This window comes from Perognathus longimembris, chromosome 5 (genome assembly GCF_023159225.1).
Source record: "Perognathus longimembris pacificus isolate PPM17 chromosome 5, ASM2315922v1, whole genome shotgun sequence".
In the NCBI taxonomy this organism is placed as follows: Eukaryota; Metazoa; Chordata; class Mammalia; order Rodentia; family Heteromyidae; genus Perognathus; species Perognathus longimembris.
This window is the reverse complement of record NC_063165.1, coordinates 20,799,605-20,818,717: the sequence shown is the minus strand read 5'-3', so window position 1 is coordinate 20,818,717 and position 19,113 is coordinate 20,799,605.

Genomic DNA, 19,113 nt, shown 5'->3' with positions numbered 1-19,113 from the left:
TCCAGATTATTCCAGGTGACTTCCATGTGGTATAGGGATCAGTACAGACAGAGCTTCATGATCATGTTAACAGAAGCTGGCCTCTGGGAAACTTCACTGCTATTTCTTTCTTTTTTCCCCAGTCCTGGGGCTTGGACTCAGGGCCTGAGCACTGTCCCTGGCTTCTTTTTGCTCAAGGCTAGCACTCTACCTCTTGAGCCACAGCACCATTTCTGGCCTTTTCTGTTTATGCAGTGCTGAGGAATCGAACCAGGTCTTCATGCATGCTAGGCAAGCACTCTATTGCTAAGCCACATTCCCAGCCCAGCTGCTGTTTCTTTAATCCTGATTTCTCACAGATCCAAAACACTGTTTCATTTCAGCCCAGTGATGGAACTTTAGTGTGAGTGACTCTGATATTTTAGCCTGGTCTGTTGGATCTAGGGTTGGAGCTTAGGATTCAAAACAATGGCTACCTATAGTTTTTATTAGACAGATTATCCATGCATACTGGTTCAACATGATAGGAGTTTATTCATATTTGCAACACCATCTATAGTAGCTGTTACTGGTTTTGGTTTTGGGGGAAATTTTGTTTCCATTCTGTCTCATGATTCTTGTTTTGTGCAGCCACATTCTGCTACACCCTTGTCATATTCTGTGTGAGCTTCTGGGAGAAGAAAGAATGTTCTGGAAGGCCAACCATTCTTCTACACTATAGGCTGTTATCATCCTTTTCAAATCCCATTGGCTAAGACTCAGTCATGAGGCCACACATACCAACAACGGAGGTGGGAAAATGGTATCAGCTAAATGTCCAGAAAAAAAAAAGAAGAAAGAAAGAAAGAAAGAAAGAAAGAAAGAAAGAAAGAAAGAAAGAAAGAAAGAAAGAAGAAGAGGTATTGGCTCCAGCTGGACAGCTTGTGGTGTTGCCATGAAATTGTTTTTAAAGTCATTTAACAGATCCTCACTGCTCTGAGATGGAAGCACTTACTCCAGGCAGAGCAAGTTCTCAGTTACCTTTAAGTAACAGATAAGAACTGTGGAATCTATTTAGAGACATTGCCGGTTCTGCTTGTGGTATTATAGGAAACTTTGCAGACACACCTGCTTCCTAATCCAGAGGCTTAGACAAGTTATCCTTTCATAAGGGCCTCATCTATGGGGTAAGATTTTGTGAAGAGCTAGTGTACCTGTGGAAGGCCTGGAGTGGTTTGGGATCAGGTAAAGGGCTGATTTCCATGCCAGCATCCCTGGGGTGTGTTGCACGGGGAAATAAATAGAGGTACTGATGCTAGCCCTCAAAATGAAAGTGAGCCGTGCTGTTTTCTCCAAGGGTGCTGCTAATAAGGCTCTGCTTGATCTCCAACCTCTTCCCTGTGGTTCCTAGTTTTCTAGATAATGGACATTCTTACTGGGGTAAGGTGGAATCTAAATGTTGTTTTGATTTGCATTTATTTTATGGCCAGTGATTTTGAACACTCCTTCATGTGCCTCTTGGCCATTCTCATTTCCTCTTCAGAGAAGTCTCTCTTTAAGTCTTTAGCCCATTTATTAAGGGGGCAGTTGTTTCTTTGAGGATTTGTTTTGGGGGAGTTTAATGTTTTTAGTTCTATGTATACTTTAGATATGAGGCCCTTGTCTGTTGTATGGCCTGTGAAGACCTTCTTCCAAGCTGAGTGCTTTTGGTTTATCTTGTAAACTATGTCCTTTGCCCTGAAGAAGCTCTGCAGTTTCATACAATCCCATTTGTCTAACATTTCCTTGATTTGTTGTGTTTCTTGGCCTTTATTAGGAAAGTTTTGTCCTGTGCCAAGGAGCACCTGTGTTTCTCCTATTCCTTCCTGAAATATTTGCAGGCTATCTGCTTTTACTTCAGTGTCCTTGATCCATTTGGAATTGACTCTGGTGCAGGGTAATCTCTCAGGATCTAGCTTTAGTTTGTTACAGATGTTTAACCAATTTTGCCAGCACCATTTGTTGAAGAGGCTGTCTTTATTCCAAACTATTTTTTTTTTAGCTCCTTTATCATATATTAAGTGGCCGTAGGTCTGTGGATTCATTTCTGGGTCTTTGGTCCTCAGGGCTGTTCTTGTGCCAATACCAAGTTGTTGTTTTTATTACTATAGATTTGTAATGGAGTTTGAAGTTTGGTATTGATATTCCTCCAGCACTGTTCTTTCTGCTAAGGATTGTTTTTGTTATTCAGGGCCTTTTATTGTTCCATACAAATTCTTGGATTGCTTCTCCTTTCATGTTTATTTATTTATTTTCAAATAGGAGAGAAATAGCATGGGACTCAATGCATAGGGAACAGATAAGATTTTTTCAGGCTTTTCTTGAAATTTATAAAATGTGAAATGTAAAGTACAATTGAGGTAGAGATTGATTGAAACATTTTGTGTTTCAGGAGGAAAACAGAGGTGCAGTTTGGACTAAAAATGGAATGGTTCCATATCAGTAGAGTTTGATAATAGTTCATCCAGTTTTAGAATCCAATTTCTTCAACTCCTAGGTCAATTTTCCAATAATACTTTCACTCTCATCACTGTTGATTGCCTATCTCTGACAATAGCTGTTATTTCCCCCCCAACAGATGTGTATATGTTTATGTGAGTCCTTCAGTGCTTGTTGAAAAAGCAATGTAGTAAATAAAATTCTTTTTTGCTTTTATCAAATGCTTCCAAGATTAAAATAAATTGTTCTACCAACAGAAATACCATTCTGACAATCACTATCTACTCTCTGGAAAAGTCAGGGAAGAGAATCAGTACATTGCTATTATGTTTGTCAGTGCAGTGGCAGCTAATAACACACCTCTAGATTTCAAAATCATTGCAGCCATGTGCATTGAAGCTTCCCACAGCAATCAATTTGTAAGAGGCTGCGGTTGTTACAATGAGTGTTTATCAAGGTCGGCACAAATTTTGTCTTTAACTTCATTGTTGTTTGTCATGGTGGATGCATATGTGTTGAAAATAGTGAAAAGGCTTGGCTTAGACACAGTAGAAGCTGCCAGAGGTTTTGTGCAGAAAGCCAAACATATATCTGGTATTAATCTGTCAAAAGATTTTATATCAATTTTATAATTTAGGTTTCTATAAGTTAGGATATCTTCATACTTTATGTAATCCCATTATAATAACAGAAAATTATTTTATTATATAATAAAAGAAGTGATGTCCAATAATTAATATCTCAAGTTAGATTATCTTACCTTTCTAATGTTTTGGTATTTATTTATTTATGCTGGTTCTGGGGCTTGAATTCAGGATGTGGACACTATAGCTGAGTTTGTTTCTTTTTTTCTCAAGACTGGCACTCTCCCACTTGAACCACAGCTGTACATCTAGCTTTTTTGCTGGTTGATTAGAGGTAAGAATCTTATAGACGTTACTGCCTGAGCTAGCTTCAAGATTTTAGCCTTCTGAGAATCTAGGATCACTGGCATGATCCACTGGCACCTGGCTGTTAAATTTTTTTATGGCCAAAGTGCTTTGAATCAAAGCAGGAATATTGTGATGGAGAATGTTTGAAGCATTTGTGTTGCCATTCAAAGTCTTCTTAATTAACAAAAGGAGACATGGCAATATATTCAGATCAGTGTTTAACAAAGTAATCTTGAACTTGGTGTCAGTGGTTCATGCCTGTAATCTTAGCTATGTAGGACAGTGAGATCTGAGGATCATAGTTCGAAGCTAATCTGGGCCGGAAGCTCCATTATCTCCAAATAACTAGCAAAAAGATCAGAAGCAGAAGTGTGACTCAAGTGCTAGAGCCCTAACACTATGTTTTTAAATCCAGGACCAGCATAAAGTTAAAAAAAAAAGGGGGGGGGGAGTGAGAAAGGAATTTTGGCAGCAGCTTAGAGTAGTGAATATTAAAGACAAGTCAGTAGGTAATACATTAGGTGAGAGAGATGGCCATGAAAAAAAAATATGAAGCATAAAATGCTTAACTCTTATGATTGATAAAATAGTCAGTGAGGTTTAAGATGAGCCCAATATTTTCCACTTAAGAGAATGAGTTTAATGGTGATTACATTAAATGAAATTGACTTTGATGGTCTATCACATATAACATTGGAAATTGCTATTAAGGAGTTGGAACAAGAAGCTTGAAACTAATGGAATAGACGCATAAATACTAACTAAATAATAGAAACTATAGAGTAGAAACTACGGATAGAGCAAAGACTTTCAAGAGTTGAGCATGGTGGCTCATGCCTATAATCCCAGTTTGAGAAAACACAACCTTATTAAAACAAAAATAGTAAGAAGAAAATAAAGGGCAAGTTAACGATCTAGCTTAAGTGTAAGACTACCTGCCTAGCTTTCATGAGGCTCTGAGTTCAAATGACAGTGCTGCCTAAAGAAGGAATGGATATAGGGACAGATGGAAGGAAAGGAAGAAAGGAAGAAAAGAAGGAAAGGAGGGAGGGACAGAGGGACGTAGAGAGGGAGGAAAGAAGGGAGGAAGGAAAGAAGGAAAGACAGGAAGGAGGAAAGGAGACAAGAAAGGATGAAAGGAAGAAGGCTGAAAGAAAAAATGGATGGAGGTAGGGAGGGAGAAGAATGAAATAAGAGTCAAACAAGACCATGGACAGAAGTTTAGCTGAATAAACTCACATAAAATGAGAGGTCCAGTCAAAGAGACAAACAGAAAAAAAGCATTTTCACTGATATATTTTTAAGAGGATAGACCTCTAACTTTGAGGAACCTGACCTTTTTGCACTTACTTGCAAAGTAACTTCCACTATTCTCAGAATGCTGGAATAGGACATAGACTTCTTGGATCATAGATGAAAGGTTTTATTCCTCACCTCAAAAGCAGTAGCCACATAATCTCGGTAGTACTGCCAGTTCCGAAACTTTCAGTTCCCATAGGGATTATGTAGGTAGCTAGATGCCAGCACAAAATTGTGGGCCTGAAACATGTAGCCTAAGGGGATGTTTCATTTTAGAGCAGGAACCAAGATTTATCCCAGTGGAAAAGATTACCTCATCCTTGAGGCTACAAACAGAAATGTGAGGTGTAGAAAGGTCTGGTAGAGTTGTTGAGAAGCCAATGGAATACTATCTCCAAAGCAAAAGTTTGAAGGCAGACATGGTCAGAATGTATTACAAATCTGGACAAATCTCATGAATCTAGCCTTTAGATTCATGTGTTTTTGTTTAATATATTTAAGATAAAGACTCTACAAATGAGGCTTCACTGCTTTCTAAGGATTTTGAACAAATTCTCAGGGTGTGAGAGATACAGTCAAGTTTTAATTTTCTTGTGTCTGACAGTCCTCAATAGTGACTTCCTTTTCCCTCTTGTCTCTCATTTATGTAATAATCCTATTCTCTGATGCTATGCACAGATATGTGCACTCTTCCTACATTCTCAGATTTATGACAGCAAGAAAGAAAGAATCTATTTCTCATAGAAAAAATTCTAACAAGATCCCACCAAGATTCCTGTTCTCAGGTTATTTAGTCAAACACTGATCCAGGTACTGTAATGAAGACCTTTGTCAATGTAGTTAAGATCATTAATCAGCTGATCTTAAAACAAAGATATTAGGCTAGACCACAGATCACAAAGCCCTGTAAAAGGAGAATAAGGTATAAAATTCAACTCAGAAAAAAGAAGGAGATAGGAAAGTGAGAAATTAAGAAGTGAATTGCCATTGTTAGTTTGATACACTGAGACCCATAGCAAGGTTGGTGTATGGTTTTTGAGAATTACCTTGACCCAAAATCCAGCAGGGAAATCAATTATCTTACCACATTGAACTGAAACCTGTCAATGACCCAAAAGAGCTTGGAAGTGTATTCTCTTTCAGAATCTCCAGATAAGAAAGCAGTCAGCCAAAACTTTTTTATTTCATCCTTGAAGGGTTATAACAAGAGTAACTAGTTATGATAGCACTGATTTATGATGTACAGAAACCATGAAATGATAGATTTATGTTATTTTAATCTGTTGAGCTTGTGATAGGTCTTATGGAAGAAATAGAAAATGGATAGAAGGTTCTCATGTTTTCCTCTATTTAACACAAATAGAATCACATTCTCACAGAGTTTACATTTCACATTCACCATTATATTATATTCCAATATTAGAGCATGGAGAGTTTTGTATTCTTAAAATTTCCTTATAAATGCATAACTCTATGCTGTATTTTCAATTTTTCAAGAAGGCCCTGATGGATAAATATTTGAGTGGCCTTTATTTTTTCCTACTATATTGAAAATATAGTGTTAAAACTCTATTCATATATATGCTAGTATGTCTTGCAAGAATAAGTTGCCAATTCAAAGGATAGATAAATTATTAATTTCAGATCCTCTTGGCACAATGAACATTTCCTGTACCCAAATTTTGAGTAGATATTATTGCCTAAATGGGCCTATACACTCTCTGGCTTTTTATTCTATAATTTTACCATGAATGATTGCAATTCTACTAAACTTGCTGTGTTTCATATTCTCAAAAGTATTAACTTTTCATTTCTGGAGCCTATACACTCTGTATTATGTTTATCAAAGTTCTTACCCCACTTCAAAACTCCATACAGTAGACCTCAGTAGACCTCATGGAGCTCTCAGTTCCTTTATTTAGTCCTTAGAGATTAGTGTACAACATGCAATGGTTTCCCCAAACCAACTGTATGAATCAACAATGAACTGTGCTTTATAGTTAGGTAGAATGGGATTGGAATAAAGTTTGCCAAACCCAAGGGCAATGCAAATTCAGATTATGGGTAGCGACATTATATAATTTAAAGTTCAGCTTGTAGACAGGAGCACCACTTATAGGTTTTGAACATGAGAGTAATATGATAAAATAATCTCTAAGAACTTAATTGTTAAAAAAGGTAGATGGAAGTGATTTGAGACCATAAATTCAGATTCCACAATAAAAAGGTGAGAGACAGAAATTACTATCCATTGTAGTATAGAATAGTGTGCATACCCTGTACTCACAAAAAATATGGCTTTAATTATTATTTGTATGACTGTCATCTAGCCTTTTATGTTAGATTTCTAGTTTTATTATATAAACCTTATCAACTTCTAATGTTATATGTGTTATATGGAAAATACCGGAGTAGCAGTCATGAGATACACCTTGTTTTTTATGAGATACACTTTATTCTACTAGTTAAATCTGAAATTTATATTAAAACAGAATTTACTTGTTATTAACTCATACTACACACTATACGGTGTTGAAACTAATTTTTTGTTGATTATTTTGCTTTAAAAAATACCAAGGTCTCAGGCTAGCCTTAACCTCATGACCTTCCTTTCCTCTCAAGTACAGGCATTATAAACATGACTCTATCCCTGGCTTATGGCTTTTTGTTGTTGTTGTTTTTAGTGAACTCATATGAAAAATAAAGACAAGTGGAATACAATTGATGAAGCACAAAATGTACTTTATCATATTTATTTTTAAACTGCAGAGCAAAAAGACCATGGCTTTGGTTTATTTCAGTATACAATTTAGAAGAATTGATAGATAGTACCTAACAGTGTAAGGTGTTAGGACCATAAAATATTTAACAAGAAAGGTAGTGCATGCTAGCTAGCAGCTGTTATTTTAAAGAAATTCTAAGTGTTTTCAAAAGCTGTGTGGGCACTCTCAGCTTTGTTTCTTGAGGCTGTTTGGTATTTTCAGGAAAAAAAATAACAAGGGACATGAAAGAGTCGTTGATGGCATGACATGTAGTGTCTTCTTTCAGCCTCTAAAGAAGTGACAGCAGCTGAGGAACAACTCTAAAAATCACAAGTTCAGAATGGGTTTGACAAAGGGGCTGATCTATAGAAATATTGTTTTTAGAAACATTGTTTTTAGAAATATTTGAGGGACAAATGGATGAGAATAAACTATGAGGGTTTGGCATGTGGGCAGAGAAAACTGAAGACATTAAATATAAGACAACTGTGTCTGTTTAAATAATCTCAAATGCCTGGGAATTTATTTTCATTTACATTAAAACCAAAAAAATTACAATTACTAGCAATAAATGTACTACTCTGTTCCTGTCTAATAAGTGCTCCTTTCAGTAGTGCATTGGACCAGTCAAATGCCTCCCTTGTATAATTCCAAGGAAAATGCAGAATGATCAGATTTGATTTAGGCCCAGGTGAATAATGAGAAAAAAAAATGAGGTCAAGATTGGTCTATGTTCCTGAAGAAACAGATAATTGGGAAGGCGGGGAAGGGGCAAGTAGGGTATACCAGACTGGAAAAATAGTAATAAAATTTTTTAAACAAAAATGTTTCAAACTAGGCCAGCACTGGTGGCTCATGCCTGTAATCCTAGCCACTCAGGAGGCTGAGATCTGAGGATCTCAGTTTGAAGCCAGCCCAGGCAGAAAAAGTCCCTGTGAGACTCTTGTCTTTATTTAACCACTCACGGATGGGAAATGGTGCTGTGGCTCAAGTGGTAGAGCACTGCACTTGAGCAAAAAGAGACTGAGCGACAGCACCTAGGCATTGAGTTCAAACCCCAATACAGGTCTAAATAAATTAATTAATTTAATTGAATAAATCTGGCTCCACCCTCCTCCGTAGCTCTTCCTTCTCTTTCTTTGTCCCTCCCTTCCCTGCCTTTCCCTACACCCCCACCCCCCCTTTCTGGGAATCAAAGTTAAGACTTTGTGCATGCTAGGCAAGCACTCTTCCATTGAATTACATCTCCAGCTCTCTCTCTTTTTTCTTCTCAAAGTGAAGTCATATATACTTCATCTCATAAAAGCGGTGAGGGATTAAGAACATTTTGTGGTATTATGTATAATTAGCTCTACCATTGGGCAAACGGGGCTGTATTTTAGACAAATAGATGTATAGTCAAATTGAAAACAAATATAGAGAATTATACTATTAGTCTATGATAAGGTTAAACTACTGTTTATGTATCCAATGATGTAAGGTGTTCAGTTCTTAGAATTTCTGAGAATAAAGAATCTCTAGTAGTATAGCATTGAACTCTCAAGAAAATAAAGTGGGAAGTGTAGGCAATCATTTATATAATTTAACCCAAAACACAGGTTGCTTTAACTACATGTTTTTTGGCTTATGTTATTCATATTGATTACAGTAATTCTCCCATCTCTTTTTATTCACAGACAACTTTGTGTCATAGAGATTTTTCTTCTTGCATCTTGACATTCTGTCACAGAGCTTCACTGAGAGTACCCTAAAAACTTCCCAGTTCCTGACTAGAATGATATAAACAAGTTGCAGAAGTATTATGGGAATGGGATAGAACATTGCTTAGCTAGATGAGAATGAAGAATAATCTAGAAAGGGACCATTAACTTCCTATAGCAAGGTATTTTCTTTTCTTTTTTTTCAAATTTTTATTATCAAACTGATGTACAGAGAGGTTACAGTTTCATACTTTAGGCATTGGATACATTTCTTGTACTGTTTGTTACCTTGTCCCTCATACCCCCACCCCCCTCCTCCTTAGCCTTTCCCCACCTGAGGTGTTCAGTTCACTTACACCAAACAGTTTTGCAAGTGTTGCTTTTGTAGTCGTTTGTCTTTTTTTTACCCTGTGTCTCTCAATTTTGGTATTCCCTTTCAATTTCCTACTTCCAATACCAGTAAACACGGTTTCCAATATACTCAGATAAGATTACAGAGATAGTGTAGGTACAACCACAGGAAGGTGATACAAGAACATCATCAATAATAGAAGCTATAGATACACATGGGACATTGAAAGTAGTTACAACTGTGATATAACAATTGTTTCCATAACATAGAGTTCATTTCACTTAGCATCATCTTATGTGTTCATAAGGGTATAGCTATTGGGCCTTGTGATGCTCTGCTATGACTTGCCGGTATTTTCTTATTAATGCAAAGAAGCTGGTATTCAAATGTGCTAGGATTCAATAGATTGCAGCAAAAAAATCTGCCAAAGGATTATCTTATTAGCATAACATTGATGTTTACAATAGCTGGAGGTAGATGACAAGTCCCTCAATCATGTAGCTTTCATAAAAAGCATTTAAAGGGGCTGGGAATATGGCCTAGTGGTAAAGTGCTCAGCCTGGTATACATGAAGCCCTGGCTTCCATTCCTCAGCACCACATATATAGAAAAAAGCCAGAAGTGGCACTGTGACTTGAGAGGTAGAGTGCTAGCTTTGAGCAAAAAGAAGCCAAGGACAGTGATCAGGCCCTGAGTCCACACCCCAGAACTGGCAACAAAAACAAAACAAAACAATCAAAAAGCATTTAAAAAGTTGAACTATAGTGGTTAACACAGGTGCTGTACAGAAGGTGGGGAGATAGGTAACAGAAATAGAAGATGGAGAAGACTGGAAAGTAGCAAGATGTTTTTTGCAGCAAGAAATTTGTTGGTATGTCTTTGGGGAAAAAAAATAGGAACGATAAAGAGTACGGGCAGATTGTTGGCTATTGCTGAAGTGTAGGTCAGCAGGGCCTTAACGAAAGGCAACCAGGAAATGTTTTTATAGATTGGCAAAGGCTGTACCAAGACATATTTTTTGATCCTGGCAGGATTTTAATTGCTTTGCTGTTGATTGGCATGTAGCTATGTTCAAATGAAGGAAGGGAACATATTTTGAGAGCTATTTCAGAACTGCTTTCTGATACACTTCATTGAACAGCTTAGGTGGTTAGAGGCTATTTTGGACGATAGCCTAGAAAGAGCTTTGAGTAAGATAAATAAGTCTGAAATAGAAGAAAGTTGATATCTCACAATGCAATCACAATAACCTTCATTTAAAAATACTCTTGAGATGTTGAGAAAGAAACAAATATATTATAGAAAAAAAACCTATACAAAATCTTAATTGGAAAAATGTCTGAAATGCTTGAGTAAATTTAGATTGTACTCTTAATTCAAATGAATAGCAATAGTAGAGTGTATTCCCTTTTGTCCTTTGAAGCATTGTGTGTGTATGTGTACATTTTTCTATATACACACAACAGTCTAGACAAATAAAATGAACAAAGGATTTTCTATAGGTCTCTCTGTTTCTTAATTCTCTTCTTGAAAGATAAACTAAGATGTGACATGACAAGACATGGCAGGAACATTAACCAGACTGTGATAAGTTCTTGACAAGGTGCCCAGTGTACTGTTATTTTCCCTGGGGATCTATGACCCTACCTTGTACATTTGGAATAAAAGAATGTTTAGAAACTGTGATTTTTTAAAAAAAATAAAAATACTGTCTTGTCTTTATGATTGCTTTAGTAGCTGAAATGCTTGAGAAACAAATCAGTTGAAGTCTATCCTGAGTTCCTAGGGGATTAATAAAGAACCCCGTGTACTCATGAGCTTGGTCATACTTTGCTTTAATTTTCTACTTTCCATTCAAATGGTGAGAGTATTGTTTGAAGTATAGGCTTGCAGATTAATTTTTGAAAAGTAAATCCTGTAGCCATTTAAGAGATAGTTATAGTTGTTTCTTCCTAGAATCCATCAGAGAGAATGTGAGGGCTGACCAAACCTCATGACAATTTAAACATCTTGACCAAATCACTAAAAAGATATGCTAGTATATTATTTAAGACCCAGAATAAACTACTGTTTAAAATGTTTTGTTGATACATGTCAGATCTGTTTTCCTGACAATTCTTATCGACATTGGATTAGCTAAATTATTATTGTTGTAGAATGTACACCTGATAAAAATTAAAGGAGGAAGGACTCATTTGGCTCATGGCTTTAGTTCATAGGGTTTAGGTATATTGATTGTACACCTGTGGTGAGGCAGAACATCATGGTAGAGGGAAAATGTGAAAAAGATTCTTACTTCATAGAAGACAGGAAAGAGAGGGGGAATGGGGAGGATGGGAGAGAAGATAGGAAGAAAAGAGGGAGGATGGAAGGGGAGCAGGACAGGGACAGTGGGCCCAAAAGATCAAATATAATCTTCAAAAGTGTGCTCACTGGACTTCATCCTCCAGTTACCCCCCCCCCCTCACCCCCAATAAGGATTCTACCATCTCACAAAATAGGATTAGCATCTAATGACTTTGTCATCCTCAGGTAATTGTATAGTGAGATTTCTACATTAGCCATTACTTCAGAGGATATATTTTTCTCCTATGTATATATAAGTAGGAAAAAACCAAAACATTGCCTATAACAGTGTCTGGAACAGTTTCCCAAAGGTGCTAAAACATACATTAGAGAAAATGAACTTCTTCAATAAGTACTAAACTCTGAGTACCATGAGTTATATAAGTATTATGTATTAAATATTTTAAGTGTCTGAATAATCTCAGAATATATGTGTGTATATGTATATACACACATATATAGAGAGAAAAACCCTAAATATAGACACATATGTATATATTTATATATGTATATACACATACACATAGAGAAAGAGAAAAAAATCCTAAATATAGACATGTAATTGTATCTTTGGTTTAATCTCATATTTATGATTATACTTAGAAAAAATATTTTACTTTAACAATGGTTATCTCTTCTAAATCTATTTCCTGAATATTGTAAAGATTTTAAAGAAATACTCTTATCCTTTTCATTAGGAAAATATATTCTTAAGTTTTATTATTTTCCTGATAGTTCCTATAATGTAAGCTTAATAAAATGGATGTTGAAGAAAATTTTTGTCCCTTTTGAGAAGACAATTCAGGTATTTGAATACTGGTAGTTTTGTGTCCTCCCATGGTTAGTCTTCTCAATTGGTAACATTTGTTTTATCTTGTTTTTGAATAGTTTCCATGGTCATAGTCAAGAGCATCTATTTCACATTGAAAATCCTCAAACTTGTTTGATAGTGTTTACTGACAATTACAAGCTTAGCTAGGAAGTAACAACAGGGAGTAAAGCAGTCTTTCAGCTGCAGGCCCTCTCAAACTGAACAACAGTGGGAGAGTGATTGGCTCACTTTTATTTAACATTTTGAAGCCTGACCTTTGGCATTTTTCCATTATGTCAACAGAAATAGGACATTCATTCAATTCTTGTGTATGTGGTGGGGGTGTCAGAGGATGTGCTAACCATATCAAAATCAAGTAAATAATTCAGAAGACCCCACTTTGTATAAAAATGGAAAACTTTTAGAATGTGAAAATACAGACAGTTACATAATGCTTTCTTGCATTCTTTTGGTTTTGTGGTCTGAGGATAGCTCATTGTATAGCATCTGATTAGCATGCATAAGGCCTTGATTTGATGCTCAGCATGAAAAAAAGGAAAGAAAGAAACACTATGTTATAATCTGTAGAAAGTTCAGTTATGTGGAGAACTTTCTCACCATCATTGAAACCAATGGTTATGGTATAAGAACCAACTCCCAATTCTGAAGTCATCACCCCAACACCCACAAATAAAGCCTTCATATATACATGGATTCAAACTTGAAATAACACAGTATTGAATTTAATCTATTCTCTTTTTTCTCCAATTATTCAATGACTCAGAAATTTCTATTGAGACAAACTATTCACAATTTATTTTAGAAACTAAGATTGATTGCCTCTCATTTTTCTTGGAAACTAGAGATCTTCAAGGCAGGATGTCATATCATCCTTTTCCATCAACATTGAATTGGACACATATTGTGTTTACTAAATGACCAAGGCATTAAAACATAGTGAGATATTTTTAGAATCAGAATTCAAAGCCTATCAAAGCCTATCCTGAAAACACATTCACTGATATGAATGGAGAAAGTTACTGTGAGCATTAGAGTCTTCTCTTTTAGGATAAAGAATTAGAGTATCATTCAGCATAGCACTGTGTCATAACAAAGATACCAGTATGCCAGCTTCCATTTTTAAGCAGTTTGTTTCCTTCTCATCTCTTAGTTTCTTGACAGTGTTAGAAAAAAAAAGGACCCTATAATGCAAGTGATTGCAAGCTTTGTCGTCTGGCTTCCAAAGCTTATATTGTCTGTGTATGTGTTTTCATATGTGTGTATGCATATATGTGGAGGGGGGGAGTTAGATGTGGTTATAGAAAATGGGGAAGTCATGTTGCAATGATAAGAAAATGGATTTAAAGGTTAGAGGGCAAAAGTCTCCAAAGCCTTCAGTCCTCCAGATTTCAAGATTGAAACGGCAAACAGGTTAGAGGGATTCATCAACTGAGAAATTGAAATACAATATAAATTTGCTGAAATGTCATGTCTAAATTCCAGAAACACTTCAACTAGAACAGTCTACTCAATATCAGAGAAATTATTAGTCATTGTTCATTGTTATAGATTGGGAATTTATTATGGTAGACACCTAAACAGAAAGAAAGAGGTGATACTGGGACTAGACAGTGGAGGAATTATTTGGCAAAATCAGATATTTTCTTGTATTAATGTTTATAAATTAAGTTAATGTTGTTGCCTGACTGAAATATTTTCCAATTTATTTGAAAACTCAATAATGTGTACTCAGCATTTCAGGTCAAAGGATAATTGGTTTTAGGGGCAATCCTATTAACTTTTAATTAATTCTTTGGAAGTCTTGAAACAGAAGAAAGAGCATAAAGCAATGCTATAAATGGACTATATGACCCTCCCTTCATTCAAAGACATTTTTCAAAAGGAAATCTATACTTGTAATATTTCTAAACTCAACTAAAATAGTTTCAATCACCCAAAGTTCTCAAAGTTGAAATAAAAGGAAAAAAAATGCGTCTCTTCCCTGTCATTGAACTGCATGTGAAAGAAATATCAAACATCAAAATGAATTAATTGAGTTCCCATTTACAGGAGAACTCTCACTATATATATATATGTGTGTGTGTGTGTGTGTGTGTGTGTGTGTGTGTGTGTGTGTGTGTATTTCATTCTTTGGAGAATGAAAAATGAATTGACAATTTGACCATTCACAAAAATGAAAGTGCATATGGATGTCTGTGTTCCCATGTTCACTGGGGTTAGATGCTATTCCTTGGACAACGGAAATACCAAAACCAATTTATGTCATTTCTACTTCAAATACTAAATGTGAGTGATGCAATCTCCAGTATATGTTTTAGATCAAAGAACCACACACATTTATAAAAGCTTTATGGGGCTGAGAATGTGGCTTGGCAGTAGAGCGCTTGTCTAGCATGCACAAAGCCCTGAGTTCGATTCGTTAGTGCCACATAAACAGAAAAAGCTGGAAGTGGTGCTGTGGCTCAAGAGGTAGAGTGCTAGCCTTGAACAAAAGGAAGCCAGGGACAGTGCTCAGGCCCTGATTCCAAGCTCCAGGACCGGCAAAAAAAAAAAAAAAAAAAAAAAAAAAAAAGCCTTTATGTCTCCTCCATCATACTTTAGTGAGAAATTGTGAAATGTAGATTGATGTCTTTTTCTTTTAATTGTAAAGTTTTATTCCTTAAACACGAAATAATTAAAAATTTTGGTTTTCTAAAAGCCCAGCTACTTAAAATTTGGGAGAAGGGGTATTTTTCCAGCTGTGTTTGTTTTTTTTTTTTTTAAATAAATTCACCATTTTCAATCTTTGTGGATTCAGTGACAGGAGGCAAAGGTCAAAAGGAAGAAGAATCTTCTACCCTAGTGAAGCTGGCTTTAGATGGCTTCAGGCCAGTTTATGAATGGAGTTCAAGCACTTTGCCATAGGCATGTGTTTTACCGAGGGGGGAGAGTGGAAGGTCGGATAGTTAATCGGTATTGGTTATATGCACCACTGTCAAAGAACTCCATTACTCCTGTTACCAGAGTTCCTGACAGGAAAGCCTGGCTTTAGATCAGAATGTCCTCCCTTAGTTAAGAGAATATAACATAATGTATAGAAAAAGTTGAACAAATCTGGGGAAAGACAAATTATAACAGGTAATTAGAAATTGCTTTTGCCAAAAATCGCTGACTTTGTGTGGGCTTTCAAATACCCAAAGAGTACATAAAAGAAAGAGAAAAGTTGTCATCCCTACCTCCATTTTCCACCTGCCATTTCACTGAGTTTTTCTACTCCCATCATGTTAGAATCTGTGGAGGATAGGACTGACCCACACCATCTTGACAGAAGAAATCACGTCCAAGGAAAGGGCCACCGGAGTCTCTAAAAGACCAGTCCCCACCCAGGCAACAATGACTTTCTCATGACCAGATTGTTCCCCTGAACAATGTCTCCAGAACCTCCAGGTATTATTGATCAATCAGGCCAGACCTATCACCCGGACTGTTTAGTAATTATGTGTATCATTCTCCTTTACTCTAGCTCTTTCTACATTTAAATCTGAAGCTCATATATCTGTTTCCTCAAAGATGAACTTAAAGGCTTACTTAATCTTCCTCCACTCTGCACCTGTGGTGTAATAATAACTCTTTTTCTCTATCTTTTACCACTCACTACTTGTCTCCATCTCTGGCACATTGGTGAATTTCTGGACTTGACATGTGGAAACCCTGGAGATTAAGCCTGCAACCTAGAACTCTGAACATGAAATTCTCTATTTCTCTTCATATTGCTTATAGCAATGATGTAACTCATAAAAAAGATGAAACAAAAGCTACAAACTAGGAGTACAGGGATCTTCTGTTATCTACAGAAGACCAGTCTTTCTTCTGGCCATCAGGACTTTCTTCAGTGGATCATCTTCACTCCCAGAAGGCAATTTCCTAGAGAAATCCAGTTCTCCAGGGACTTCATTATACTCCTGCTCAAAAGAGGACTGTGGCTTTTGGTCTTCGTTAAATAGCATGGTATACTTGGTCAGATCAGCAATCATTACCTTTAGAAAGCAAGTAAAAAATTCTCTTATTTAAACTTTTTTTTCTATTGTTAGGTGGGAAAATAAACCCTAGACCGTCTCCTACTATTTCTACAAAAATAAAATCTTTCAAGTTATGAACAAAGGCAATCTGATGGATCAGAAATGGATACAATCAATGCTGGCTATTGTTGGTCTTTAAAGGATTTAAATGAATTAGGAGAAAAATATAGTGTTTTGTTTTTAACCTGGAGATATTCCTGAGAAAACCTTTATACATACACACACACACACACACACACACACACACACACACACACACAAACACACACATAGATTGAGCACTGCAGTTCTATCTAGTGAATAGTTTGAAGCTTTATTTTTTAAAAAATTTTATTGTCAAACTGATATACAGAGCGGTTACAGTTTTATACGTTAGGCATTGGATACATTTCTTGTACTGTTTGTTATAGTTTGAAGCTTTAAAAGACTCATTAAGATAGCAAATTATGTGGGTACTATACAAATATAAAAATAAGACATCGGTTCTTTGAAACATAAAAGAAAATTATGACAATAGTGAAAAATACAGCCACAGCACTACAGATTCAGCTAATGCTGACTACAGCCAAAACTTGACTTATACTACCATGACTGCCCCCAAGTAGGCCGGATTAATTTTCACACCATAGTTTCTTAGCATATTATAAAGACAAACAATAGAGTGGTATGTGGAATTTTACAACTTTACCTTGAGATAAACCAAATATATCAGTTTAAATAAAATCCCCCTTTTTTGGGAGGGGGGGTTGATGAAATTACTTTAGCCCTGACTCCTTTGTAAGTCCTCATCTATTAATATAATTGTGTCTATTTGTATGGTAATACTATACCCAGTGATATACTTCTGTTGTGAAGTCCTCAGTATGTTACCCATTGTATATTAATAGATCTGCCTCTTTTCTGTCTCAGGAAACTGAGACCTACTATCCTAAACTGAGACAAGATTTTCCTGAGTAATAGTCATGGGTTGAACATATTGATATCATACACTGTTTTTCAAAATATCAACAATATGGTAAGTTATTCCCATTAGTGATTAATTTTGAGAGTACACTGAAAAGTATAATTGTTTTTATTTTAAATGTTTAAATGGTTCTAGTATTGTGGTTTTTCAGTGTCATCTCTGGACAGATTAGGCTGCACTAATATAAGTTATGGAGAAAAATTTTGTAGCTATCACAAAATAAAAATGGAGCTAGTTTTATAATCAAGAATGAAATCTTTGTTTATTCATTTATTTTATGGCCATACTAAGGCTTAAACTGGGAATCTCACACTGTTGGCTTTTTTGTTCAGGACTGGAACTTTATTACTTAAGCTACATTTCTGCATTTCTGGCTTTGTGCTGGTTTATATAACAGTCCTCACAAATGTCTACCTGAGCTGGTTTTGAACCCCAATCCTCATATCTCAGCCTCTTGATTAGCTAGAGCTATAGGCATGAGCCAGAAGTACCTTGCTACATCTTAGGGTCAAAGCAAGTTTTGCTTTAAAGGAAAAATACTTTCATACAGGTAAAGCTAGTCTAAGTAAAGGTCTCTAAAATTTTCCCCACTTTAATCATTTTATTTCTAGGTTGACTAGCTTCTGTAATGAATAACTCAAAGTGCTCATCATAGTAAAAAAGTGATTTGAGGCCATCATCTCCATACAGAAAAAGTAATACCTTCATTTGTCCCACAAATGTATATCCATTATTATATAAAAGAAAAATTTGCATTTACAATACATTAATTTTATCTTACCATATAAAGTATGGTGTTTCATAACACTTTATATTTGTGGAGCACTTTAGGTGTCCAAGAATCCTGTGTATTACTTCCCTGAATTCAGGCTATAGAATAATACAGCTTGTGGATTGTTTTAAATGAATTTTACTTTACTTGCTTCACATTTCCTTTGAATGTTGGTATATAGTTAAAACATACCTTATGATATCATCATGCTAACATCTGTCAGAAATGCACACTTGCACACAAACATGTATTTTTAATTTTGCAAGATCAAGTTCTTCAAACCTTACTACATTTCTGTGGCTCTGAGTTCCCAGAAGAGACTGCAAACTGAGCAGTCTCTTAAGGATAACTATTTGTACAGATCTAAATCTCACTGAATTTTATTTTCTGCCTTATTGCATGCAATTTACTTCTTCTCCTATATATTTTTTCACATCATTACTCCTTTTCAGGTTTAATCCATTAAGTGTTTTGTGGAATTTTCTTCCAATGTAATAGCCTTGCACTTTTAGAATACAAATTATACACCACACCCATTTTCTTTACCACCTACTGGGCTTTAAAGGTTGTTTCTGTGTGCCACTAATATCTGTTTAGATGAATCAGGGATGGAACAGATTGGCCAACTTAAAGGGTTTCAGTGATGTTCAGTGTAAGTTC